Source organism: Ambystoma mexicanum, chromosome 6p (assembly GCF_040938575.1).
Source record: "Ambystoma mexicanum isolate Mex_15411 chromosome 6p, UKY_AmexF1_1, whole genome shotgun sequence".
Classification (NCBI taxonomy): Eukaryota; Metazoa; Chordata; class Amphibia; order Caudata; family Ambystomatidae; genus Ambystoma; species Ambystoma mexicanum.
The window spans coordinates 1,057,108,712-1,057,136,646 of NC_090935.1; the positions used below are offsets into that span (position 1 = coordinate 1,057,108,712).

Sequence of the window (27,935 nt, forward strand, 5' to 3'; positions counted from 1 at the left end):
CAGAACTAATAGTATAGCGCTCTAAGTACTTGAGCACTGGTGATCATGCAAGCAACTGCAGCAATGTCACTTTTCAACGGATATTTCTTTCAAGGAAATGATTCAAAGGGGGCTTTTAAGTCACGATGTTCCTAAACATGGACTGCGGAAAGGGCTTCTTAGTAGTACCTTATTCTTGTTCTTAGGTAGTTTGACAGCATCGAGCTGGGCTTCTCAGTGATTTTTCTATGGTCGAACCAAGTTCAAGATGTGAAGAGTTGCCTTGATCCAGCGACGATTCAGCATTGAGGCAGTTAAGCGATGGCAGCTCTGTGTGGTTCGAGTGTGCATTTGAGGTGATGTGTTTCAAATGGTCCAATAGGCTAGGATTGGCGGTCGAGTCATTTGGAGACAGTATTACTTCTGGGTTGAGTTAGCGTAAGACATGATGGCCCGGTGTCCGAGTTGCATTGAGGTAAGGTCCTCGTGGTTCTATGCAGTGCTCAAAGATGCAGCTGGTTGAAAGCTTCTACAGCGGTGAGCCAGTGATCCAGATGAGGTGTCAATGTGCGCTACTAATTCAAAGCGCCGTTGAGCTGGCTCAAAGATGCAGGCACTGGTCTAAGTGGGTGTGAGCAGTTGGGAGCGGTTCTCCAATACTTTTGTTTTTAGGTGTTACTGTTCCTATTCTTTTATTTTAAAAAGGACCACTCCGAAAGGTTTTGTTTTAAAATACAAGTGTAGGAAGATGTTGAAACGTGCACTTCAGTGCACTGCACTGAACATTCCCTTAAGCAGCAGGTTTGTTTGTTTGGGGGTTTGGATTGCATTTGCGAGGGGTCGTGACGATGGGGTTTGTGAGGAGAAAGGGGGCTGGGCTGCAGGGAACATAGTTCCACTACTTCTTTTCATACACTTCGACCAATGGATGCAGGCGATCAGTTCAAAGTCATAAAGAGTGTCAAAAGCAGCACTGTGTGTCCTATTTCAGTTCAAAGAGCATCACACGTAGACAAGTTGAATCGAAGGTGGTTCAAAGCAGCCAAACAGGGTTCCTGCTGCTCTTGGGCTTCATGGGCGATGTGATTCACAATACAGGAGCTCTAGGACAAGGGAGTTTGGTTTACACCTGCAGAAGTTCCTTCACCTCCAGTGAGAAGCCAGGTTGCAATTCAGCTGACAGAGTGCAGGCTTTGGTCCATAGCAGTTCACTCTCTCTGTTCTCAGGGGATGCTGAAGGGACTGAGCTACCCTCTCTCTTGGATGCCTTCAACTCATGTCAGAGGACTTTGTAATAGACTGCACTCCCAGCAGAGGTCCAGTGAATAACCGTCTTCTTGAAAGTCCAAAGATGAATCAAGGAAGGAGTGGAAGATGTTGTCCTCATAAAGGCAAAATGTCATAGGTGATTGGACAAAATCAAGTCTGCTTAAAGGGCCCAATCCCCGTTGCAGTAACAAGTAACCCTAGCTTTCTGACATCATACCAGAGCGGCTTGTCCTGCAAGGAATGGAAGGGACCCGAAAGGAAAATAACCCTAACAGAAAACCAAGATGGTGGAACCCCTTTTCAGGCCACCTTTCCTCTTTGGTGACTTTAACTCTGCCTGTTTCCCATGCCTACTGACTTCAAAGGCATTTTGTTGTACACCACCCTTTTGTGAGGGTGGCATTTGTTATGCGAGTGCCTTTTGAAGCAGAAATCCCAGGAGATATCCTAGTGAGAGCTCATGCACCTGAAGTGGAGATGTTATCCTTCCTGTCGGATAATCTAAGGAAACCTGCCTCACTTGGAGAAGTGGAGAAAGCCAAGCTACCCATTAATACACATTGGCTTGTTATTACTTGCCGGGGATCACATTGTTAAAAATTGCATGATATTGAATTGGGGTGGCTTTAATAATTGTGTGCCCTTATCAGTCACCATATCATAACCATCTATATGGTGTATCCCTACAGATGATCCTTCCACCAGACTGATCAGGCAATAATTATTTTATTTTAGTTCCACAGGCAGAGGTTTAAATGCTACCCTTGGCTGCAGGGACCTGGTGTCCCAGCAGCTGTCAGGAATGCATGTGTGACTGTGGAACCTGCCCTGTGCCACTGGAAACCCCAGGGGCTGCAGATGCCAGGAAACTGGTGCAGCAACGTTACATGGATGGACTATGCTTTTGGTATGGAACTTTTATGAAAGGGGAGTCTGTTCAGTAGATCTCCCATTCAAAAACATATTTCCTGCATCATTGTTTTTATTAATAAAAATCAAGAAGCTGGGCTTTTACACACACCCACAACTGGAATTTCGATCTCTGACTAACATCAGGGCTGTGTCCTTGTTTAAAAGCAAACATGTGAAACAGCCACCGGTGGATCCCATTTTCAAGGTTGGTAGCAGACTGTTTAGGGGTATAACAAACCTGGGATATAATCCTAAAATGTTGTGATATCATTGTCAAGACATCTAAGCCAAGGGACATTGTGGTGCTATTCTCCAAATGCCTGATTCTCTGAAACTGTTGTCCGACTAGAGCCATGCATTCTGATGTTGTAGCCTGCATGGGGATACCTTTCCACCATAGCAGAGTTCTGTGAGCAAGGGTCCACAAAGGGGATGCCCCAGTGACATCATGGTGCTCTTAAGTACTTATGTCTTCTGGGAGCTCTGCCTTCTCCTCACTATCTTCAACATATTTTGAGTCTCCACCTGCCCTTCCCTGCCCTTATAACCTCTCCTTAAGGGACCTCTGCCAGGGCGCTGAGCTCCGACTTCCAGTGTCGGAAATACTCCAGGACTGGTATCTTCTAATCTGCCAGGCAGTTGCCGAGGACAATATATCCAATCTTGAAACTGAAAGCAGAAATCCTGGTGAAAAACATTCTGCAACTGCATTTTCGGTTGCAGGTCCTTGCAAGCCTACTGAATGGTATCCTTCCTCTGCCAGGAACCGCACTGAATGTTCATCTTGCTCTACCAGGTTTCGCATACACTCAACTTGCATGGTTATATGGTGGTGGGGTATAATTATAATTTTTCGTTTATAAAGCGCTTAATACCAGAGATTGGTTTCTAAATTCGGGATTGGGATTCACACCTGTGTTGCACTGCGTTGTCTTGCTTCCAAGACAAACGTGTTGCCCCTGAGCTATCCCCCCTCACCATGTGCGTAATTGGTATCTGACATGTGGTATGCTAAGCGTCATGAGGTGTAGTGTATGCAACATGGTGTGGTGTGTGGCACGTGGTATGGTATGTGCTTTGTGTTGTATGGTATATGTGTTGTAATGTTAAGTGAATCGTTCTGTGATAGGTGACGTATGTGTTATCTGTGCATTGTTTAGATACATTGTGCAGAGTATATTGTTTGACATTTGTGTTGTGCATTGTGCACATTGTGCGGCATGTGCATTGTGCGGCATGTGCATTGTTATATGAAGCGACTGAGTGAATATATGCCATACATAGATTCGTCATTGGAAGCGCATAACCACTAATGTAATAACTGCCATAAAATAGGGAAATATTTTATGGGGAACAGCACCCTCCCTTGCAGAGGGTTCAAAGCACTCCTCACAGAAGCCCCATACATTGCATGGCCATTTCCCCCCTTACAATGTTGATATACTAACACCTGGGTATGTGTTGCTCACAATCATGATGGTGGTCCTTGTCTGTCCACCAGCCTGGGTTCACCCTTCCTCTTAGAAACATTTTCCACCATGCCCCCTCCTCTCCATGTTGTTTCTCACAACAATATATTTTATTCAGGGAAGCAGAAACGCACGGGCGGACAGAAACACCATCTGCAGACAGAGAATGTTTCAGGCACCATCAATATGCCATAATATTGGTACTAACTCCACGTTCTAGTAGTTTGCTGTTCCTGGGTTCCCCATTCACTGTATCATTAACTAGCACAATGAGAACTCAATGTAGCATTTTGAAAATTGATTTTTTCAAGAATCTAGACCCAATTATAAAATCGTCCGAAAAGGATATACCAGATTTCTATAGCAGGCTGCCTGATCCCAAAGTCAACGTGGAGGAACTATTTGTCGCCATTGATTTACACCTGGTCACGTCACGTGATAAATGGGCCTTCCGATCGCACTTGTCAACATCTCAAACACATTTCTTCCCCTTACACCAAGGAGGAAAACAACATGTGAACTGAGTCATCGGACCCAGCTGATGGTTACGGACAGGAATGATTCCTTAATGTCCCACTGCTAGTAGATTTAAGACCCACACCAGGTCTACACAGGGTGAGTGATGAATGCATCGACATACAGTGCAATCGCTGGGACATCCCTTCTTTACCCCCTTCTGCAGCCAGTCTGGTTTCTGAAGCCAAAAACACCAATAAAATCGGTTCTATGTTCTTCGACAGTCAATTATACTAGTACACAATTACGAAAAAGGTCATCGACATTTTTTTGGGGGGGTTCCTCCCACAAAACCCCCCTACCAACCTATTTTTTACTATTCCCGACCCCACAAACCCTTATCTGCCCTTTCCCACCGCTCAAAATTTGGACGCCTTTTTTCGTTATTCTTTACTTATAAAAAAAAAGGCAGTCGTAAAAATGACTGTCCATGAAACGATAGTATACCATAGAATCTAGCCAATGTGTGAATGGGGGCACTCACTGGCAGATTCCACAATGACAACCCACTGCACCACACCTGGCCTTTGAACAAGTGCTCCTCCATCACTGACCTTATGAGTATTCCCACCAGGAACGGCTACATCGTTTTCACAGATGTAGAGGTTTTAAAGACACAGAGGGTATCAAGGGTGCTGGCATATACAGTGCCAAAGCTTCCTATCCATTTAATTTTATCTGTTTACCACTCACCAGCCACAGCCAAGTAGTTGGAATCGGCCTTTCAACTACTGCCCTTGGATCTCTAACTGAAATTGCAAGTCTGGGTCAATTTCCCTACTGTATTTTGCCACTAATTGCAGAGAGGAAAAAGGACTGTGATGCAGACCTTAGTCCATCATTATATGCAATGCCACCTCTTTTAAACCCCCCCCCGTAGTGCAATGGGAAATGCAACATCTTTATTAAGGACAATGGGCCTCATTACACGGATGGCGGTGAACCATGGCGCTATTAGCGCCATGGTTCATGCCGGTAAAATACCGGCACCGCCTTGGCGGAAAGGGGAATTACCGCCCCATTTCAAGGTTGGCGGGGCGGTAATTCCCCCTTCCACCAATGCCCTTCCCCATTCCCGTTTTTGCCCCATAGGGCTCTATGGGAATGGGGAAGGCGCTAATTACGGTACCGCAAATTGCGGTACCGTAATTAGCTCCCTGGGTCCCTTTGCGGGTTGGTTTTTAACGCCTGCAAAAAGCAGGCGTTAAATTCTCCAACCCGCAAAGGGACCTCGTAGTAAGGCGGTAAGGATTTACCGGTACCGGTAAAATACCGGTACCGGTAAACCCTTACCGCCATCCGTGTAATGAGGCCCAATAAGTTTACTGTTCGAGTCTACAGTGGGTAATCATGGAAATACACATCAGCCATAATATCACCCTTCCCCCAGTTCTAATCCATCAGAGAAACGGAAAATCTCCTTTAACAAAGTGAAACAGGTGCAGTGTAGCTCTGGGAGAGTGTGCAGTGACAGCATTAAATCCCTGTTTGACTCTCAAAAATCAGGAAAATCAGGAAAAGCTCCTCTTCCCATAAGCGCCCGATTCTAAACTACCAAGCAGCAACCCTTTCCAGCGCCCCGATCAACCTTGTCTGATTCAAATTGCTCTGGTGACCAGACACAGTCTATTTTCTTATCAAGTTATTTACCTTTATAGAAACCTCCTTCCTAAGAGTACAATCATCCAGATATGTACCATGCACTGGCAAAGGAATAATGATGTCATTGGTATGGTGGAATAGGTTTCTTTGCTGCCAGTTATTGTCATCATGTGGCCGAGAACTCCCGCAATATCCCAGGTATTGGCATCCTTTGCCCAGATACAGTGCCCTCGCTATTTGTCAGGTATGGACGATATGTTCCCAGGCACTCAGATCCTTTGTCAGGGTACTCATTTGTGGGTAGCTTCTCACGCTTCTCATGCCATGTCGATGTCCTCCCAACCATATGGCTAGGCACGCCAAATGGTGGGAGAGGTACTTGCATCCTCTGCCAGTGTGCATACCATATTCCAAGTACTCACGTTACATACAAGGGTTTGCCATCAAACGTCCAGGTGCTATCTTCTTGTAGTATGTGTTGGCATCATTTCCGCAGGTGGTCACACCATTGTTCATGTATTGTGATCATTTTCTTTTGATCTCACTCCATATGCCAGGTATTTCCATAATGTTCCCATATAATCACATTATTTGCCAGGTATTGGGCCTCATTACAAGTCCGGTGGTAACCCTGCCGGTGCAACTGGCGGGTTTCCGCCAGACTTGCAATATTTACCGGCGGTTAGCTTGCCGGTAACACCAGGGGATGACACCCCAGCATTCGGGAAGTCAGGTGCCGGTAAATTGTAAATCCCCATTCCCATTTGAGTCCCATAGCACTTAATGGCAATGGGGACCATGGACGCACTGGCACCGTAAATTGCTTCCGAGAAACTCTGCGAGAAACTCTGCGAGCGGTGCCGTTCCGTCCGCCAGGTCTGACCCTGGTGGGCTGGACGGCTCCTGCCCGCAGAGTCGTACTGTGCCGGTCCAGTAACAACGGTGCCGGTAGGCTTACCGGCACCGTTGTTGCCTTACCGCCACAATCGGAATGAGGCCCATTGTCTTCAAATGCTGACATACTCTTACCATTTGCCACTTTTTTCTAGAATTGCCTGGATAGTTACATAATTTCACAAGTATTGGCATCATATACCTTGAAACGTATGACATTAATAAGATATTACTATCATTGCCTGAATACTTATATCGTTTGCTAGATTATGTCGTCAGGTGGCCATGTTTTCACACTTTATGCCAAGTTGTATCAGAATATTTCTATGTACTCAAAGATTTGACAGGTACTAACATCCTTTTCCAGGTACTCAAATCATATTCCGGTTTTGGCGTTCATATGTCCACGTTATTACAGCATTTAGCAGGTATTGTCATCATATTTTCAGCTATCGGCATCCTTTTACAAGTATTGATATTCTATGACCAGGTATTCACAACATTTTAACACAGATCTCCATTGTTAGCTTATGAACTCACTCCGTTTGCCATGTTCCAGATATTGCCATACCTTTGATATTCAGATCGAATATCCATCTATTCACACCACTGGCTACGGGTTTGTCCTTAATTGCAAAGGCACTCACCTCAACTTACACCATTCACAAGGCATTGCCATCAAATGTCCAGGCCCTTGCAAGACTGTGCTACATTTTTCATAGGAACTCACACTGTTTTCCAGATACTGGAATTATACGGCTAGGAATTCACAAGATGTAGGTATTGCCATGATTTGTCCAGGTACTTGCACCATACAACAGGGATGGCCAGCAAATACTAATTGACTGAAACAATTTGGCAGGTATTGTCATCATTTGCCAAGGTACTCCATCAAGCAGTTCTTCCTGTATTTCACCCCAGCAGTTTCTGATGCCTTTGAGTATCACAGTCCAGCTATCCACCAACGAAGGACTACCACGCGCCTCTGTTTAGGTCGATTGCATACAATACGCTGCCACGGACATCCTGCCTCTTGAAAGGATCCCTCCTTGCTCTTTTCACTGCACTGTAATCTGCAGCTTCTATACCAACCGTATCTATGTTCTTCATTCCCATTTCTGTAGGGAAGTCAGAGCTGTTTTTTTTTTATGCTTGAACAATTACCCCGCTTTCTCAATTCCTCGCTTTCAGCTGATGACTATGCCTACTACTTCTCCTAGAAGATCAGCAAAATACGTAACACTCTGAAGACCTCCAGTCCCTCACTCCACCAGCCTCTTTCTCGCCTCTAACCCCCAGATGCACCCGCTACTTCTTAATGGACTTCCATTGTCCCACACCCGATGAACTGGCAGACATTTTCCAGTCCCCCAACATTTCATTATCTGTGCCACTCCTAACACTTTTACAAACCAAACTGTAAAGGTCTTGGCATCTATAACTTGCTGGCACCTATTCTACTCCCTTCAAATTATTGTTCAGCACAAGGATATTCCCAAACTTCTTTGAGGTGGCCAATGTTTTACACATCCTGGAGAAACCTACAGCTGACTCCCAACCATCCTGCTATCTACCTGTGTTACACCCCCACCGTAGGAGTAATACTCACAAGGTTGTTGGACACCACCATCGTAGAAGTAATACTCACGACATATACGAGGAGACTGACATTCTATTTTGTTCTGCTTTGAACCCCATGAACTGGGGTCTCCTGAATACAGGGGGTCCTTTTTCTCTACACACCATCTTAGTCGATCATTTCTGCAGACAGGACAGCAATTAGAGCAAAAGAGCAGTTCTACCACCTGGTATGCGGCAGGCTGTAAAGAAGAAAGGACAGATTTAGTACTAGAAGATGGTAATGATATGTCGGTCTGGTAAAGGTAATATAACAAACATGATAGCAAGAACGCTACTTCCTTTATCCTATTCTTTGGTGATACTGCTCTGTCTTCACTCTCTCTAATGGAATGGAGGACGAAATTTCCACACTTGATGAGGGAGGAAGGGATCAATCCAGTAAATAGAGTAATCCAGTGAAACGTGGATGATAAAACAAAAAAAGAAAGGGAAGTACCTACCCTGAACAACACAAGAGCGCTCTAACAACTCTTCAGTAGGCACCAGAACACTGCAGAGCGTCTTTTTCTGGGAAGATTATCCTTAATGTTATATTTCCAACGGAATCCAAATGGAAAAAAACCCATAAAAATAAGGTCCAATTACATCCAAGTCCAGACAATACAGTAAACGGTCCGAGGTCAGTTTCAGGTTGGTCTGGGGACAGATATCCGTGGGATAACAGAGGCATTGGCTGCGTGTCAGCAAGGTCAATTCATGGGAAGCTGCAAGCAGTCATTCAAGGGAGGATCGATGTCTTTTTGCTGCAGGATGGCAAGGAAAGAAAAGTCAGTTTGCTGCGGAATGGCAAGAAAAGAAAAGTCTGTTTGCCGCAGGATGGCAAGGAAGGGGTTGTCGCTTGACAGCAAGGAAGGAAGCGCAGCAAGGTAATCCAAATAGGGGAACCAAACAGCAATCGAGGAACAAGTAAGAGCAGCTGTTCAAGAGGGACGAACAGCGTTAGAGAAACAACGTCAACTTCAATTCGAAGCGCTGATACCCAGAAGTGTTCCTCCTTTATGGAACCCAGAAGTCCCTCGGGTTTGCGGCGGCACCTCGTATTGGGTAATCATGGCAACAATGGATTCTAACTGACGTGAGTGAGTAGATGCAGTTTGGTTACACCGAGTACATTGCCATAGGTGCCATGACAACCTCGACCTGCACCACTGCGATAAGGGAAGCCAAAGCAGCCCACCATGGGAGCTGTCCTTCACATGGTGGGCTGTGACAGTATTCTTCTCCAAAGAGCCAGACACCCTGTGGGAGGCGTGAAACCGAGAAAATAACAGAGGTGCGTGAACATACTCGGCCCGCTCCCAAGTTCTATCCTCCGGGCCATAGCCCTTCCAATCAATAAGATAGAAATGCACCGCCTTAGATACCTTAGTGTCCAGTTTAGTGCTCACCTCCTACTTCTCCAAACCTTTCCTCATCATTGGTGCAGGAAGTTAACGTACTCTGGTATTGGAATGAAAGGGCTTCAACAATTAAACATGGAACACTGGATAGATACGCTAGTGCCGGGGAGATCCAGGCAAACAACCGCAGGGTTCAAGACTCAAGCAATGTTGTAGGGACCAATTTCCTTTTCCCCGGCAACTTGATTTTTTATCAAAATCCGCACCTTCAACCTTGTCTCATATAAGGGGTCCGGGAGGTGGTGAACATCTGCATATTTCTTGGATCATTCTTGGGCTTGTGTCCAATGTGTTTTCACATCCATCTGTAAAGAAGACAGGTCACGGACACAATCCGCGGCAGAAGGATTTTCCAGTGGAAGGGACAGGTCCAGGGGAATGGAACAAGGATGTTGGCCATACAATGCATAGAAAGGAGATATCTTAGTTGAAGACTAAAGAGAGTGATTATACGCAAACTCAGCCGTAGGCATTACAGACAACCAATTGTCCTGGTGCTGGAGACAGAGAAAACAGAGATACTGTTTTAAGGTGGCATTCAGTCTCTCCGTTTGTTCATTGGTCTGTGGGTGATAAGCGCTGGAATAACGATCCTCAATGACAAATGAAGTGGTCAAAGCCACCCCAAAAATGGGGCCTGAATTGAGAACACCTGTCTGAAACGATGATAGAGGGCAACCCAAAAAATCTGAATATGTATTTTGAAAACATATCAGCCAATACTGGGGCTGATAGTATTCCCCAACAAGGAACAAAAATGGCCATTTCCGTAAAATAATCAATAACATCCGAGATCGTGTCATAGCCCTGTACAGGAGGAAGTTCCACAATGAAGTCCATTGATATCATGTACCAGGGTTTATGAGGAACTGGAAGAGATTTTAAAAGGCCCATGGGTTTCGTACACTGGCTTTTGCATTGGGCACATAAGGAACATGTGATAATATACTCAAGAACATTGCGTGGCATAGATGGTAACCAACACAACCTTCACAGCAGGTCCAGCATTTTTTGCTGGCCCGGGTGTACCGCTATCTGTGAATCATGACACCATTTGGAGTGCACTCCTTCTCGTTTCTTCAGTAGGAATATAGAGCTTCTGTTGAATATAGGGCAAACCATTAAGAACAGTAACATCCAAATTTAAGAGTTCATGGGGTGATTGCAGTACCCATGACTGAAGTTGTTTCCTGAGAGAGGATTGCCACGTGCATCCATAGGCCACCTGGTGAGGTAACAAGAAGGTTAGGTCTTCACTTGGTATAGCAGCCGAGTCACCTATGCGAGAGAGTGTGTCAGCCTTTGAGCGATGAGCGGCTGGGCGATAGGTAATAACAAAATCAAACAATGAAAAGAAGTGCTTGTTGAGCAGACAAGCATTTTAGGGTCTTAAGGGCCAAAAGATTGCAGTGGTCAGTATACACAATAACCATATTCCGAGCTCCAAGCAGATGGTGTTGCCATTCTGAAAAGCAGCCCTAATTGCCAGTACATTGCATTCTGTGATAGTATAGTTCTTCTCTGAAGGGTTTAGTTTCCAAGAAAATAACCCTACCTATTCCTGGACCTTTCTGTGACAGGACAGCACCTACTGCAATGCCAGATGCATCAGCCTTGACAAAAATTATTGTAAGGGTTCCGAGTGTTGCAGCACCAGAGCAGTTGTAAATTCCATCTTGAGGGTATCAAAGGCTATTTGTGCAGCCGGGGTCGAGTGAAATGGTGTTTTAGTACTATTAAGGCTTGTCAAAGGCGAAGCTATAGAAGAAAAAGAATGCACAAACCTTCTATAGAAGTTAGCCGAGCCCAAAAATGATTGCAACTGTTTGACGGAAGTCGGAACAGGCCAGTCCAAAACAGCCTTGACTTTGGCATTGCACATCTTAACACCCTTGACTGTTAAGTCATACCCCAAGAACTCGACCACATTGGTGTTGAAAACACATTTCTCCGCTTTGGCATATGGATTATTGACTCTTAATCTGAGTGATGCTGAACAGACATGTTGTGAGAATACATCAGGATATCATCCAAATATATAACAATGTATTGATACATGTCTCGAAAAACATTGTTCATAAAGTTTCAGAAGCATTGCAAAGCCGAAGGGCATTACATGTATACGAACAATCCATAAAATGTTTTTAAAGCTGTTTCCACTCATCTCCATTCAGTATACGCACCAGATTGTACGCCCCTCTGAGATGCAATTTAGAGAAGATCACAAAGGGACCCAACTGGTCCAGCAAGATGGAGATCAATGGCAGCTGATATTGGTACTTAATAGTGATTGCATTCAGGGATTTGTAGTCGATGCATGCTCTCTAATCACCCCCCTTCTTAGGTACAAAAAACAGTGGAGAAGCAGCAGGTGATTTTGAAGGACGAATGAACCTGTGGGCCAACGAGTCTGCGAGGTATTCTTTAAGGACCTCCTTAAGAGTCAGGGAGTATACCCGGCCAGTAGGGACTTTGGAGCCTGGAATCAGGTCAATAGGGCAATCATAAGTATGGTAAGGTGGTAGTTGCTCAGCTTTTATCTTGTCAAACACATCAGATTATTCTAGATACACGTCTGCGAGCGTCATAGCGAGGTTCTTAATAACTGCCCCAACTGAACAGACTGATTCAAGGATGGGGCAACAGGGAGATATCAGAACAGAGATTTGTATTTTGTATTTATTTATTTGTATTGCGCATCAAGACCGCGGGGCAACTGAGCGCATATCTTACATGTTAAAAGTTCACATTGTACATCAAAGATATCTACAATTTACAGCAGCATACAGTGGCAATTGTCATAATAGCAGTAGCTATACAATGAATGGGGACATATATGCAGTGTCATAGTCATAGAAGAAAAAGCTTAGTTTATACTAAGATATAGATATACAATGAAATACAATAGGAGTCACAGAAATCAGAAGGAAAGGTCACCTCCTGTTTAACCCAATCTACCTGAGGGTTATGAGTCTGTAACCAAGGCAAACCCAATATAACACTGTACTGAGGTGTTTTGCGATTAGGTCGAAGGTGATCTTTTCGTGATGTCCTGAGCTTGTGGACATCTGGATAGAATCAGTCTGTCCCGTTTACTAGGCCAGAAATTAGATTAGTACCATCAAATGCGTTAACAACCTCAGTTTTGATTTTACACAGAGTAGGAATGCCTGCTTGTTTGGCAAACCTTAAATCCATATAGTTGCCAGTAGCACCTGAATCAATAACGGCATGGGCATGCAGTGGTGTTTCACGGCCATGCTGAAGGGTAATGGTTAAGTACACAGGAGATGGAGCGGGGCTCAACTGGGAGTCCAAAGGACAACCACTCAGCAGGAAGATTCCATCTATGGCCGAGCTTTGACGATTCCCGACTTCCTAGCTGTTTTTTTGGGACAATCACATAAGAGATGATTGGAAGAGCCACAATACATACTTAGATTAGCCTTGCAATGATGTTCTGTCTCAGCGCTGGTTAAAGGACCACGTACCACCCCTATTTGCATGGGTTCGGCATCAGTGTAGCAAACAACCGTGTCCTGGTGTTCTACCACCATCGGACCGGTGGTTCTTCATTCCCCAGGTCTAACAGTTCACGAAAACCTATGGGCACTACTGGGACCGTAACAAGCATATCCTTAAGACCTTCGGATAAGTCTTTACAGAATACAGCGGCCTTCTTATCTTCAGGCCATCCAGTTTCCTCCACTAGTTGATTGAACCTAGCCAAATATGAAAGCAATGACGAATTACCTTGGCTAAGACTAAGGAACTCCAAATCAGTGGCTGGCATTGTGTATCTGGTATCAAAAACACGGTTCATAGCCGTGATCAAGGCATCACAATCATAAACCATGCAACTATTTGTTTCTAGCAGCAGATTAGCCTTAGCAGCTGCCACACCATAGAGATAAGAAAGTACAAGTGCTGCCTTGGTAGTGGAGTCAGGAAACAGGGCAGAGCAGCAAAGCAAGTGTAGCTTGCATTGATTTATAAAGGTCCTGTGGGCCTTAGGATCACTGTTGAACCTTTCAGGCAGGGCCAAGGAAACCTGGGAGGACATTAACACTGGTACGGGAGTTTGACCCAAAGGAGGGTAGGAAGACCCGGACACTGAGGTACCAGCCTGGGCACCGTCCTGGATATTGGAACGTGCCTAATCCTGGAAAACATCCATGCTATGATGGAGGTTGTCATGAGCAGTGATCATGTCGCCACTAACTCTACCAATAACTGAGTATTGGCAGCCAGAGCCTCAGTGGTGTCCATGACAAGCTTCTAATTCTGTTTCACGCCAGAAAAGTCTGTTTACCGCGGAACGGCAAGGAAAGAAAAGTCTGTTTGCCGCAGGACAGCAAGGAACGTGTTGATGCGTGACAGCGAGAATGGAAGTGCAGCAAGGTAATCCGAATACAGGAACCAAACAGCAATCAAGGAACAAGGAAGAGCAGCTGTTCAGGAGGGATGAACAGCATTAGAGCAACGTGGTCAACATCAAATGAGAAGCGCCGATACTCAGAATTGTTCCTCCTTTATGGAACTCGGAAGTCCATCGGTTTTGTGGTGTCTCCTCACGTCAGGTAACCATGGCAACAATGGATTTTACCCAACGTGAGTGAGCAGATGCCGTTTGTTTACGCCCAGTACGTTGCCATAGGCGCCATGGCAACTGCCACCTGCGCCACAGCGATAATGGAAGCCGAAGCCGCCCGCCATGGAAGCTGTCCTTTGCTTGGCAGGATGTGATGACCTGTCTCCCTTTTCCCCAGTATTGCACAGCTCTTGAACTTGTGGCATTGAAATGTATTACCACTTATTGGAACAGGGGAACAAACTCTGGAACTCACTTCAAATCAGGATTCTTATCAGGATTCAGAATTCTTAAGCAGACACATCACAGCAATGTCATGCACACACTATCTAATTTACACCCTACTGCTCACCAGTCCCACCTGTCCCACCACCCACCCTCTTCCTCACTGAATGATCTGTCCCCTTCAATACTTATGATCAACCTTCTCTCCGCCTGTCCAGGATGGCCATCAGCTTTCAAGACCCTGTCCTTGACTGGGTCACCTTGTACAACACAGATCAATTAATCACTTTATCTCAATTTCCTGGAACTATTGCCCTTCCCTGACACCCCACATCTAGTAGTGTTTGCCTCAATGCTCTTTCCTTTGTCCCATCTTATTCATGCTCTTCCCTCCTCTCTCACTAACTACTTTTTCCTTTGGTTTCTCATACTATCTCTTTCCTGACAGCATTGTTTTGTTTCCTTCCCCTCCATTACCCTTGGACTATCTTCTCACGTCACCAGATGACTCTTTGCCATTTGTCAATGGATGGGGCTGTCAGCGGTGGCGCCCCCGGGCTATGAAATGTGACAAATACAACATCATCTCCTTATTTTCACCGAATGTAGGGAAGGTAAAATGAATACATACATGCATACATACATACATACATCTTTATTTCGGAGTGCAAAGCAGCCCATAAAAGTTCAGTCAATATATCCGTGCTGAGACCAATGCAGTCATAAGGGAAATGCAAAAATGTCCATGTTCAGAATGAAAACCCTCTGCTTATGTTCACAGCATTGCATGAATACAGTCCCAGTGTACAGCATACCTGGATTATTGCACATCATTAAAAAGGAAAGAGCTAATCGGTAACCCATCAAACAAATTCCCTTTAAGATCGGGGGCTGAGGGGTGGTTCTCTTCCATATGACCTTGTACAATGGGCAAAAGAAGATAACATGAACCACGTCTTCCACACCCTTGGAACACACGTGCACCCAGATGGCTCTTTGCCTTTGATCCATTTACTGGTTTTGCTCTTTAATGGCAAATGTTATACTGAGTTTTGCTATTAAAGAGCTGTCATACCTTGGGTGGGGTGTGGGGGAGGGTGACCCAGGATAAATAAGGCTCACAACTCTGATCCACTTCAAAGAAGCATGAATTGTCACCCGTGGTTTCGCAAGCTCAAAAACTTCTCTCTTATGAGCTAGTATTCTTTTGATGTGGGTTTTCATACCAGTCGGCTAACCCCAAACATGTTAACTGTTCTTTCACATAATTAGGCCATTCGATCATATTTGCTACTTTGCTTTTCCGTAGATCATACAAAAGGTTTTGTATTAGGGCAGCCCAAGAGTTGGTCCATATTTCAACCATAACAGAAGTGGTTTCATTTTCAGATAGTCCACAAAATACATGGCTCCGAAGTTTAAATGAGTCAAAAAAGTCTGTTCCCCTTGAAAAACTCTTAGCAGTTTCCGAAGGAACTCATTTTCACAGCATTCCATGGGGTGTCTTTGATATAACGCCACATGCCAGCACCGTATGTCACGATTTCCACCATTTTGATTCTGTATGTCCAGGCCATATAATGTATGGAAGAATGTCCAATGTTTTTTGCCAAACAGAAAATAGAAGCATTTGCTTTTTTCAAGCTAATTAGTGCTTTTTCAATATTGTTCCTCCATGATAGAGATCCTCAGACGGTAATAGCCAAATAATCATATTTAGATATCCACTTCATCTTTTGATTTTTACTCCATATACCCATGGCCAGTAGTCTCCTTTTCGCCAACATTATCACTTTGACACAACGTATTATTAAGCCTCTTCTGTCCATGAATTCAGTAGATGTATTGCCAAGAGCCCGCATGGCCTTCGGGGTATGAGCTAGCAAGACTATATTATCTGCATGGAGTAGTAGGGGTTACATATGGTCCGCTACCCTTGAGACATCATTGGTGCCAGCGAGTTCTACTTGCAGATCGTTGACGCATAGGTTGAAGAAGAGTGGGGCCAACACAAAGCCCTATCATACTCCTCTCTTTGATGAAAGGGCTGCCAATAGCTTGCCATTTGGCCCATACCTTGCCTTAATTGTGAGGTCCGAATGCAAGCTTTTCAGAACGTTTAACAATGTAGTGAAAATCCCTTTGTTCATCAGCACTCACCACAATTGGGCCCTAGCCACACATTCAAACGCTAATGATAGATCTATAAATGGCAAGGACGAATGCCATCCTTGGCCTGCTGATACCTTACTAGTTAATAAAAGTAGAGGCAGAGATTGTTCACTTGTGGCGGTCCCCTCCCTAAAGCCATGCTGGATTTCAGCTAACGGGTAAAATTCCTTTGCCCAGTCCAGGGCTCGAGCTGCAGATCAACGTTTCAAATAACTTGGCTGCTGCATCTTACAGACAAATGGGGCGATAGCATGATTGATCCCGACTATTTGAAAATAGGGATCAGTACTGCCGGTTTCCAAGAAATAGGAACAACACTGGACTTACTAACTTCAGGGAACACAGCTGTTAAAATTGGGACCCAGTACTCAAGGTCCAGTTTGAATACATCCGTTGGACAGAAATCAGAACATGGACTCTTATGACTTGTTGCTTTCAACAGCACTGCCTTGACATTCTTCACTAGAAGCAGCCGGGTTAGATTTGAGCTCATGTGGGCTTGCCGTGTCGCAGCAGCCCTGTGTCAATTCATATAATGCGCAAAATGCTTAACCCAGGCAGCCTATATCATGTTGCTTTTGGGCCCTGTTGTATCATGTCCACCTCTGGTTGCTTCTGCTATTAGCCCCAAATACCTGCTATGATTTCCTTCTTGGGCTGGTTCATTTGTTTCTATGTGATATTTCTGCCTTTTGAAGGATGAACACAAAAAAGACCAGTTTATTTCAGCCGATTCTGTGTGCGTAGTCGAAATGGAGAAATATCACCTATTGAACCCCGACCTCCACCCTCTAACGTGCTGGCGGTATTTTTAGTAAATCAAGGGGTTTCACCCTCCGGCTCCTCTTTCATCCAACAGCACCCTCTTCCCTGTCCCCACACATTCCCCCACATTCTCCACCACTCAGGCAAAAGCACTTTTACCCCAGAGTACCCCATTCCTCTACCTTCCCCAACACACACACACACCCACAAAAAGTACATAACTCCTGCAACTTCCCATGCCCGTCAGCACCTGCGTGCACTAGTGTGCGTTACAGGGAGCAGCTGTCGTCCAAAGATGGCGGGCACATCAAGAGGAATGGAGCAGCGTAGAGAATAAGGTAAGTGATGGGGGGATTTGGGTTTGGTTATGGGTTGGGAAGGTGGGTTAATGGGTTTTGTATGATCGATTTAGAAAGACTGAATAACCGGATTGAATCGGTCATTCTAAATCGTGGGCGGAATAAATGAACGGGAATTTCACTTAATACCCTTCATTTAGGTTCTCCCACAACTTTTCTCTCTTCTCTTTCTTCTCTTTGTTCATTGTCTTCATTTAGACACGCTTTTTGTGAGTTATTAACATCTTATCTCTTGTTTCCCTCTTTAGTTCTACCAGAGGTTCCTTTTTTGCTCTTCTACACTCTGTGTTATAACATGGGGGAGCCTTCTGATTCCTACTCCTGGGTCGAATTTCACTTGACAACAAGGGAACCAAGGAAGCAATTAGTTTGGTAAAAGATTCTTCAGTTACGCTTGGTTCTCTTCACAGCAATAGGATATTGAGTATTACATCTTTTAGGCTCTTAAACAAAGACCCTTTTTGGGATGAAGCGGATTTTAACGCCCGCCTGTTCCTCACTACTTGTCTTAAGACGTGAGCCGCTTTCATCAGGGTGTATTTGGTGTTTGAGACTGTTCCAAGGTCCAGCAGAACAACCAGAGTATTATGATCATTTTCAGGGCTCTCTACCGCCCTCATATCTTTCACCAAGTATCAGTCCTCTAATCGTAGCATGAAGTAGTCTATGATGCTGCTTTTTCGAGAGCCACTCTTATATGTTAGCGTCCCTCGTAGATCCAGGGGTTTCCTCCCATTAAGTATTTTTAGCCCCCCTTTCATATACGTAGACCAAGAAATGCACTCCTCGATCGTCCCTCTTGGGGTCAGACATCAAAGTGCGTGGCATTTTAAAGGTGGCATGCCCTTCCTCATTGAAAGGTGGTGCTGGTCACTATGTGAACCTATCTTCAAGTTAAAATCCCTCCAATCAGTATTCTTTCAGCCTCCCTTTGTCCCTCTCAACAAAGTACTGAACTATTCCACCTGCTACGATAATCCTCATTCACTGGCGCCTGCTGCCGCCATGCCGTGTGGCTCTCGATGCAAAATTGCCCCCTTTTAAAATTCCTTTTTCCAGCCACGAAATCTCTTCATGAGATATCCCCCATATGGCTGACCCTATCTCCTGATATTTCCCCCTCACGCTCTATGATGCCAAGCTTTTGTCAGTTTCACCACTCCCTGTCTAGCCTGCACTTCCTCTTGCTTCCTCGTGTTCACCCCCCTGGCCACCCACCCCTGGAATTCCTCCCCCCCGGAATGAAAGTATTTTCCGACATTGATGAGATTCACGAACTCAGTAAAACTATTTACTCTATTGAAGGTGACCCAGAGATGGTCACGGTCACCATTCCTTGTCCTTGGTCCTCTTTGATCCCCATCCCACGACTGAAACGCTGTAAGTCATAGGTAATGTTACGTGTTTCACTATACACTCAGCATATGCACTGTACATGTGTATGTGCCATCTCCTTTTAATGTCCCCTCCAACGCCCTCCAGATCCATTACCAGGTACATGTATAATCTGGTACTTCACATATCTTTGATTCTACACTTTCCTTCTCTAACCACATCTCTGAGGTCTCCAAAAAGTCAAACTTCCCACTTCACCTCCTCAGAGGTACTCTACCTTTCCTCTCTTTCCCCCAGAAGCTCACTGTCTCCCAAGCTCTGGTTCTCTCTAGGTTGGATTATTTTAACAGCCTCTTTCTAAATCTACCTGCCTCTTCTCTCTGCCCTCTGCAACTAATCCAGAACAGGACTGCAAGACTTTTCCTTGGCCTCAAGCCCTGGGATCGTATCTCTCCAGCTCTGAAATCTCTCCATTGGCTCCCAGTGGATGCAAGGATTACATTTAAAACCCTCTGCATTGTCCACAAGGCTTTCTGGGGCCTGGGTCGAAAATATCTTCAGCTATCCCTCTGTAAATACCTCCCCTCTCGAGCTCTTCGCTCCTCCTCCTCCTCTAACTCCCTCAGGGTCAGTCATTTTTCAAAGAAACAAGCTGGGGTCGATCTCTGTCTTCGGCCTCCCTCTAGAACAGCCTCCCTGCCACTCTAAAACTTGAGAAAAACCATCTCAGGTTCCGGAAGCACCTCAAGACCTTCCTCTTTGCTTCTGCCCTCGCCCCCACCCTCTCCCCTGCTGATCTGCTCTCTTGGCACCTCGCATCAGGACACCCTCTGTCTCTGGTCCCAGGTTCCTGCTCACCCTGCCACCCTACTGCACTGCCTCCGGGCCACTCCTTGCACTGGGGTTTGTATCTGTACCCATACAGCCTCCCCTGTTTTTCCCTCCTGCACTTATCAGACCCACCTAATCTGCTGCCTCAAACCTAGCACTTGCCACTTGGCTGCACTACCACTTTGTGCTGATTTTATTATTTATTTATTTTTATTTATTATTATTTATCCTGTTTCTCCTTTGCTCTGCACTTTCCACTTTCTCCCTCCCCTCCATGCACTTTTCACCTCCCCCTCTTCCATGCACTTGCACGTTCTCAATGTCACTGGGCCTAGTAAGATTGTTGTTTCGTTCTCCCCTGTTCCCCTCCCTTGCCTTGTCGCGCTGTGTATGAACGCGATATAAATAAAATATCATATCATATGTACTATTATCAAGCATGCAGATCTGGGACAGCTCTGACTGCTGTTCCTGTTGGAAGCACAGTGTTCATTCACAAGTAAATAAACAGAAAATACAAAGTAAAACAATACAAATATTCACAGTGTTTGCTAGGTTTCGAGAGCTAGTGAACCTGTGGGGGAATGGAGGGGTAAAGTTGGGGCTACGGTCAGAGATTAGACCAGAGCAAGATGAGGTCTTAGTATAGTGGCAGTGGTGGTTCTATTTTTGTGTGTTTATTGGTATTTATTAAAGGAACACTATGTCTCACCCAAAAACACTTGCAAGCGACAATAACAGTCAAAGGGGGAATCCTTAATCAAGTGCCATACAGCAGAGAGAGGGGTAATGTTGGGGAATACATTGTAGAGGAAACGGGTGCATGACAGAACACGCACCACATACCGATAGAAGACTGAAGAAACTGAGTGTTTACAGAGTCATATATAGAGTGAGTTATGTACAAGGCAGTCAGGGTCCAACCGTAATGGGGGAGGGTATGTCTTCTTGGTTGGGGGTAGTTCAGATTTAATAGAGTTGATGGTCATGGACTTTTTGAATTGGGGAAGAAGGGCGACCCAGAAGCACAGGCCAAGGAAAGAGAAGGAGCAAAAGAAAAGAGGATGCCTGTGGTGATTAGGAAATTGAAACTTTCAAGTGGGTATTGTAGTGCTGACTATGCGGAGGAGAAAAGAGGGCGAGAGGGTTAGGGAGGCAGAAGGGAGAAAATGCATGCAAGTATTTGTAGATAAACACTAGGTATGGTTTAAGAAGGACCACCTTTTCATGCAGATTCAGCCAGCATGAGGGATACATTTGGAGGTGGCAAAATAGTGGGGAAGATTGCAGAGGGTTTAGGTAGTGAAGTTGAGTACTTTGTAAAGTTGGGGGAATGAGAAGGCCTGAGAGGAGGCTCGCAAAGTAATCAGGGTGTCTGAGTACAAGGGTCAGTAAGAGGCTTTTATGAAGGTTGTAAGTGAGGAGTGGGCACATGTTTCTCATATTAAGCAGATTAATTGGCAGATTGATGAGGGACGGGTAAACATGCAATCAGAGAGGTCGGAAGTAAGAGTAGGGAAGGAGAAAAAGATGTGCCTGTCATCCACAAAGAACATGTAAGGAGGTCAGATCTTAGATGCCTCTGTTTCAGGAGAAGGAGAAGAACTTGCAAGAAAGTTATGAAGGCACCCTCATCCAGATCAATGACCTGGAAGCTACGTTCGGCAATCGTCCAAGGAAGCGAGAGTGGTCCACCATATCAAAGGCAGCCAAAAATGATAGGGAAGTTGGAAATGGGGGCGAGGGTGATTTCCATAGAATGACGACAGGAATACCAACTGGAGAGAGTTGCAGTGGTTGCTAACGTCTGGATAGTTTGAGATCCTCTTAAAGAGGAGTCTTTCAAGGATTTTGGGACAGTGAGAGGGGAGGAATACAAGCTGATGGCTGACAGATGGCAGGGGTATTGGGATCAGCCAGGGTCTTCTTTAGGATTGATAGAGCAGTTTCTACATTGAGCCCAAGGGAAAGCGAGAAGTTGAAAAGCCAACAGAAATAGAAGCAGGTGAGTGGTGTGAGCTCCTTTACCATCTGCATGGCCAAAAGGTTGAACAGGATACAGGGGGGTTGGCAGTCCTCAGAATGGGGGCCAATTCAGTGGGGGGCGTTTTGATGAATGAGCGTAGATGGGGGACAGTGTTGAGTGTGTCATGAATGTTACAGATTACAGAAGACATGAGCTGGGCAAAGTCTTCAGTGGATAGGGAAGAATGGAAGAATACATTGCATGAGAGCAAGGAGGGGCCAGCATGGCATGATGTGTGGTGGAGAGTGTGTAGGGGTGAGAACGAAAACTAGTAATCAGATTGGTGAAGTAGGCTAGTTTGCAAGAGTCGAGGACAATAAGGTATACAATGACGCAGTAGGACTACGAGTGTCCAAACTGGGGGAATCCAAAGCTAGCACTCCAAAATGGATGATGGCCACAGATTAAACAAGGCAATATGCGACACAAATTCAGGTAATGAGATTAAATGCAGGTTAAAATATTAAACAATTCCCATCTGGCCCCTTCCTAATCACTCCCCTCCCTGCTCAAAGGTGACTAAACTACCCAGTTGGGCTAATGGCACCCCCCCTGCCTAATATGTACAGGCTCTGACAATCTCCCTGGGACAACAGACCTACTCCATTCCCTACTCCCGGCTCCCCCTCAAGCATCCTGTGTTTGTCCCCCCCCCCCATTTGCAACCAAAATGTAACGTGGTTGATGGTTTGTTTGGCTTCCTTCTCTTGAAAGCTGAAACTCTAAATGAAGTTGAGTTAAAAAAAATTACAACGAGCAACTCCTTAGTCGTCCACAAAGCAGGTCATCAGATTAAATAAAGCCAAAGCAACCAAAATGGAGGTCATCGGAGTAAACAAGACCATGGGCTACTACAATGCAGATAATCAGATTAAACAAGGCCGTAGGCGACCAAAAGGCTAATAATTAAACAATACCACACAGGCAACCAACATGTAGATAATCAGATTAAACAAGGCCATTGGCGATCCTAATGGCATTATACAAGGCGATCGATATACGCGTGTATATAACACCTGATAGTGCCCGCCACACTTTGCTGTGTCTGATAAAGTTCATATGAACCTGAAAGGGGATCAGGAGGAAGGTGAATCTGTTGATACGGGGGTGCTGGCCTCGTGACGGTGAATGGAACCAGCCCTACTGTGGACAGTTCTCTGGCAGTGACACTTCACGGGCACCCAGCAGCTCTCCAAACACTGCGCCGCCAGCTTTACGCATTCCTCCGGAAGTAGCACTCATTTTACCCCACTGACCAATAATGGCGCAGCGGACACTGTCATCCAACATGAACAGATGAATAAAGTACACGTATAAACATTGGTTTGTTGAAAGGTACATGTGGACAAAAGACAAAAATAGGTTGCCCTATAAGAAGTACACTTCTTATGCATACACAGTGCAGTTGGGCCCTGAGACCACATTTCAGACAAGTACTGCACATGCGCAACATGCATTAGGGAGAACCTATCAGTGATTCCAAAGCCCTATTGAAATCCATTAGGCAGAAGGTTATTTTATAGGACATAAAACTAAATACGCACAAAATGCCTCAATCAGATTTCAAAACCAATATTCCTTTCCCAGGTGTGAATACCTTAAGGCAATATGGAGAAGGAATACGGAAATAACTCGCTCTGACGTAATCATCTGATGGAAGATTGTTTAATACTTTAATAAAACATACTGAAAAGGCAGCCTAAAGTCAGCGAACTAAATCACAGAGTCAAAGCAATGAAAGGCCGAGGCTAATACAGAGTGTACATTTCACCCTGTATCTCGCGAGGTGGCCGTGTAATTAGGGACCTTTTAAATGGCATGGAGCATATGGTGTGTAATGTGCTCCTGGTAGCGGCTGATTTGCATGTGTATGTAAACAGCTGGCTTAAAGAGGACCGGACAGTTTCCTGTGAGTAATTGCCGGTGCTTATGTTCGGCGCATGTGCCCCCTCTGCCGTACTTACAGTTGTTGCCACTGTCATTGACAGAGCGTCGCCTCTCCGGGCTCCTCGGCCTTCCTCTCGCAGCGTCAAGAGTTTAGTGAGCCCTGCTAGTAGCAATTACTTAATTAAAGACAAAGCCCCGCCTCCGACTATTATCGTACTTTACTTACTGCTTTTAGTGACGGGCTGAAGCTACTTAGGCCCGCTGCTGCCACCGTCTGGTCAACCTGTTTATATAGCATGAATGTCAATTGACAAGATAATTAAAACATACTGCGATGAATAGAATCCTTTAAAGTATTGAACATGGAAATAACAAATGTTCATTTTTTATTTTGTGCTAAATACCGGTGTTAACAATACTGTACGCGCTCTCACTGTCGGTAAATAAAGGGATAGAGAGGAAAGGAGATGACGCCAGGGGATTAAGAAGGATTCTTGGTTTCACATTCAACCAATTGGAGGCTAGACAACACCCCTTATCAGTGCAATCAGAGACGTTTTTATGGGAGGGCAAAAGGGGCACTTGCCCAGGGCCCCCACCTTGGAGGGACAGCCCCACAGGGCTGCCTGATCTGAAGAAGTAAGATTCCATTGTTCACCAGCCTTAAATAGCACACGTCAGGATATTTTATGGGGTGCTGCTGAGGCTCTAAACCCATTCCCTTTCTATTTTGACAAGTACATTCTGCCTTGATCAATTCATCATTGCTTTCTTTGTTCTCTGTGGTACACATAGTTTGTGTGTTCCTTACGGCACAACTCTGTAGCATTCTTTCCATCCTGTGGGAATTATGTTGATCATGTGCAATAGGCAACAGTGAAATGCATATTGATAAATTGAGTGCCACGATGGTTCAGAAATTAGCTCAGTGTGTGAAGCACCCATTGCAGAGATATGTGTTCATATGCAAAATTAGAATATCACATTCCAGCAAGGCTGACTGAGCCTTTCCTAAGTCTGATAAACCTACCTGCATATGTACTTGGTTTTGCAGAAAAACATCTGCTATTATCAGCAATGTACCTGCACCAGATAGGGGTTGCTATAAAAACTAACATATCCGTATGGTGAAGGTCTAGACATTGGTTTGTTCAGAAGGGGTGTTGTAAAACCTAGGCAATCGCCTCCAACGATGGCATAAACTGTTAGTCCAAGAGGTGAATAGGAATTCAAATTCAAGTCTATGGAACGAAAGCGTTCATGCTTGTATCCTGGACTTGCCAGCAGACGATACAGTGATCCTGGTCAAATCATCTAATATATCTTCCATTACTGTGCTGTCTCCTGTGAGGTTTGCCTTCTCGCATGCTGTTGGTATTATTCAGCCCATGTCTTGATCATTCTTCTTATGTAGGCCATTTGGGTAGAAGGGTTGGTAGACAGAAGAGAGCGGACCAGATGCTGCGGGCTTCAGGCAAGCATATTTGAAGGTCTGCTTGGTTGACGCAAAAAACGTTTGTCAAAACGTTCATCAAAGGTTTTTACGCACGTTTATAAATGAAAATGTCACAAGCCATTGTTTTGGAAGTATTTAAAGATTTAAAATACAAAAGACAAACCCAGATTAAATGTGTTAAATCACATTGATTGATATGCTGGTACTTATATACTTCCCATGATGATGGTGAGAATGAAGCTATGACCATTCCCATTTTGCATAACACCCTTCTATAATATTTTGTTTAAAAGTGGTCATATTTGGTAATGTGATTTGTGTACTTTCCAAGTCCGTTTTATAAAATGAGATTGTTTTAGTTCATGGTAAGAACTGGAAAAGAAAGTGTTCAAATGCAGAAATTGCAGAGTTGGCACAAATCACAGCTTCATCCCTTCACCTCTTAACCAATGTGTGATCGTGGGCATCTCATTTAATCTTGTATTACCTAACCTCTCAAAATTGCCAGTGCCTAAACCTTTCAAGATTGTCAGCCCTTCAGAGCGATTTCCTTCTCAAGGTATGATTTTCATGAAAGCCTTATTCATGGTTTCACTGGCTATAGGGTTTCTTCCACTTTAATAGTGAGATATTTATATTGCACACCACAGGCATTTGCTCTTTTGATATCTAACGGCCACACTATTTGAAAACCATATCGCACTTCTAATCTCAGTCTGTCTGGATAAGTACACCTTCCTGGTAGCTTCTAATCACCATCCACTATCGAGGCTACAGTAAGTGTTGCTTTCTCCTTTGTGAGGCAGGTAATCTGAGTTCCCTGTCTATTACGGGTCACATGTACCTTTTACATACGGTACTCCATTAATACTACAGGCTGCATACCTTCCTGGATGCTATTGATAAAATGTATCCAGTATGTACTAGAACAGTAACCTCTTCGTAGACTGCTAATGTTGGTGTTTAAATGCTAGTTATTTATCATTCTGATTAGAACAAGAATGAAGAGGGTAAGGGGACTTAAAGAGAGTAACCATGCTTATTATGCTGTGAGACAGCATATCAACCTATATGTTGTGAGCGCGACGGGTGGGTTGCGGGGGCACGACCAATATTCTTGATCCCTTAATTACTTTGGTTTGGTGGAGAGGGGCCCCAAAGATGTCTGTGCCCAGGGCCCCAGAAGTGCTTAAAATGGCCCTGAGTGCAATCTTTCAAATAAAGTTTTCAGTTTTCATGCGAGGCTAACTTAGACCACGTCATCAGTCGTTACTCCGTGCGTCACCATTGTGTCTAGACATACATCTCATCCACCACTTCGCCTCACAGGGACCCTCTCAGACCTTCCCTGCTCTCAACAGCTGGACCCCGGCTGCCAGTATTCCCTAGCTTTACCAGTTCACTCTCTAACATGTCTGGATTTTTCACCTGGAAAATACAGTTCCCAAACTAGGACGACAGGTCCCCTTCAGCCGTAATTCCTTCTACTAGTGGGTACATACTTGCCAACCCTACTGATTTAGGCAGTAGGCTACTGCTTTTTAAGCAGTCGTACGGCCTACAGATTTGGGTGACAGATCCTATTGCTTTTTACAATGGCAGGTAATTTGTGTGACTCCAAGGCAATTCATCTGTCTGTGAGGTGGGTGGGTAAATGATACATTTGAGTGATGATCTCAGATCAATCCACTGACTTGACAGCTACATGACTCTGCCCTGCACTCTAGCCGGAACAAACCTTAGGTGAACCACCAGAGAAGGCAAGTGACAGAGCGTACCACCATCACACAGCATCTGCCTATCAGACTGAGAAGGGTATCAGTCTCCATGTTGTTCAGTGTTCAACCTGCACTGAATATTTTCTGCCAGCACTGCTGCTACAGAGCAGTGGCAAACGTTGCCTACCAGCTCTGTGTGATTATTTTCTGTAGAGCTAGGTAATTGAATTTGGTCTTAACTTACCATTCACAACTATACATTTGAGCATCTTTCCATGTTGTGCTGTTTGATGGGTTGTGCATTTTAGAATGCTCCAGTGGTGCCAACAATGTATGTTTTGTAATTTCATGTGATGTCATTGTTATGCTAAGTATAATTTTTGAAACTTGAAAAATCCTACATCTTTTTGGTCACAGAATGATGGAAAGTATGTGGTTATCGTGTTGCACAATCTAGGCCAGCTCTCAGGGGGAGAGGAGGCGGATGGAGGGGGAGAGGGGGCGGTTGGAGGGGAGGGACAAAGTAACATGGTGTCGAACAGCCCCATTAAGTCACCTTGTGCAGTTCCCAGTGGGCTTCAGTGACTTCTGCTGTGGCGCTCCCAGCACGAGCAGCAGAGAGCCCGAGGGGGCTGCTCTCAAAGGCGGATTATGTCGCAGACCTTCCAGTTCAGTGAATACACAGCTCAGGCAGTGCCATCCTAAGCACTTTTGGTGCGCGGTGCCCCCCCTCCACCGAACCAAATTAATGAAGGTATCCAGAATATCTGGTCGTACTCCCCCCTCCTCACGATTCATAGTTTAATATTGCTACGGTCACAACAAGGTGTGGGGGAAGTGGTATAACAGAACCAGGATCTAGGAAGGATGCAGGAAAATGTATCAGTG

General features: G+C 44.9%; 1 protein-coding gene across 1 annotated transcript in view; it reads right to left on the bottom strand.

Annotated features, from left to right (window-relative positions):
* NXNL2 (nucleoredoxin like 2) overlaps positions 1 to 24,072 on the bottom strand; it is a 108,521-nt gene extending 84,449 nt beyond the window's left edge. Inside the window, exon 1 of the mRNA XM_069625659.1 lies at positions 23,951 to 24,072. The gene's annotated coding sequence lies outside the window, so the exon portion shown is untranslated. The remainder of the gene's footprint in view (positions 1 to 23,950) is intronic.
* Between the last annotated feature and the right edge of the window lie 3,863 nt (positions 24,073 to 27,935).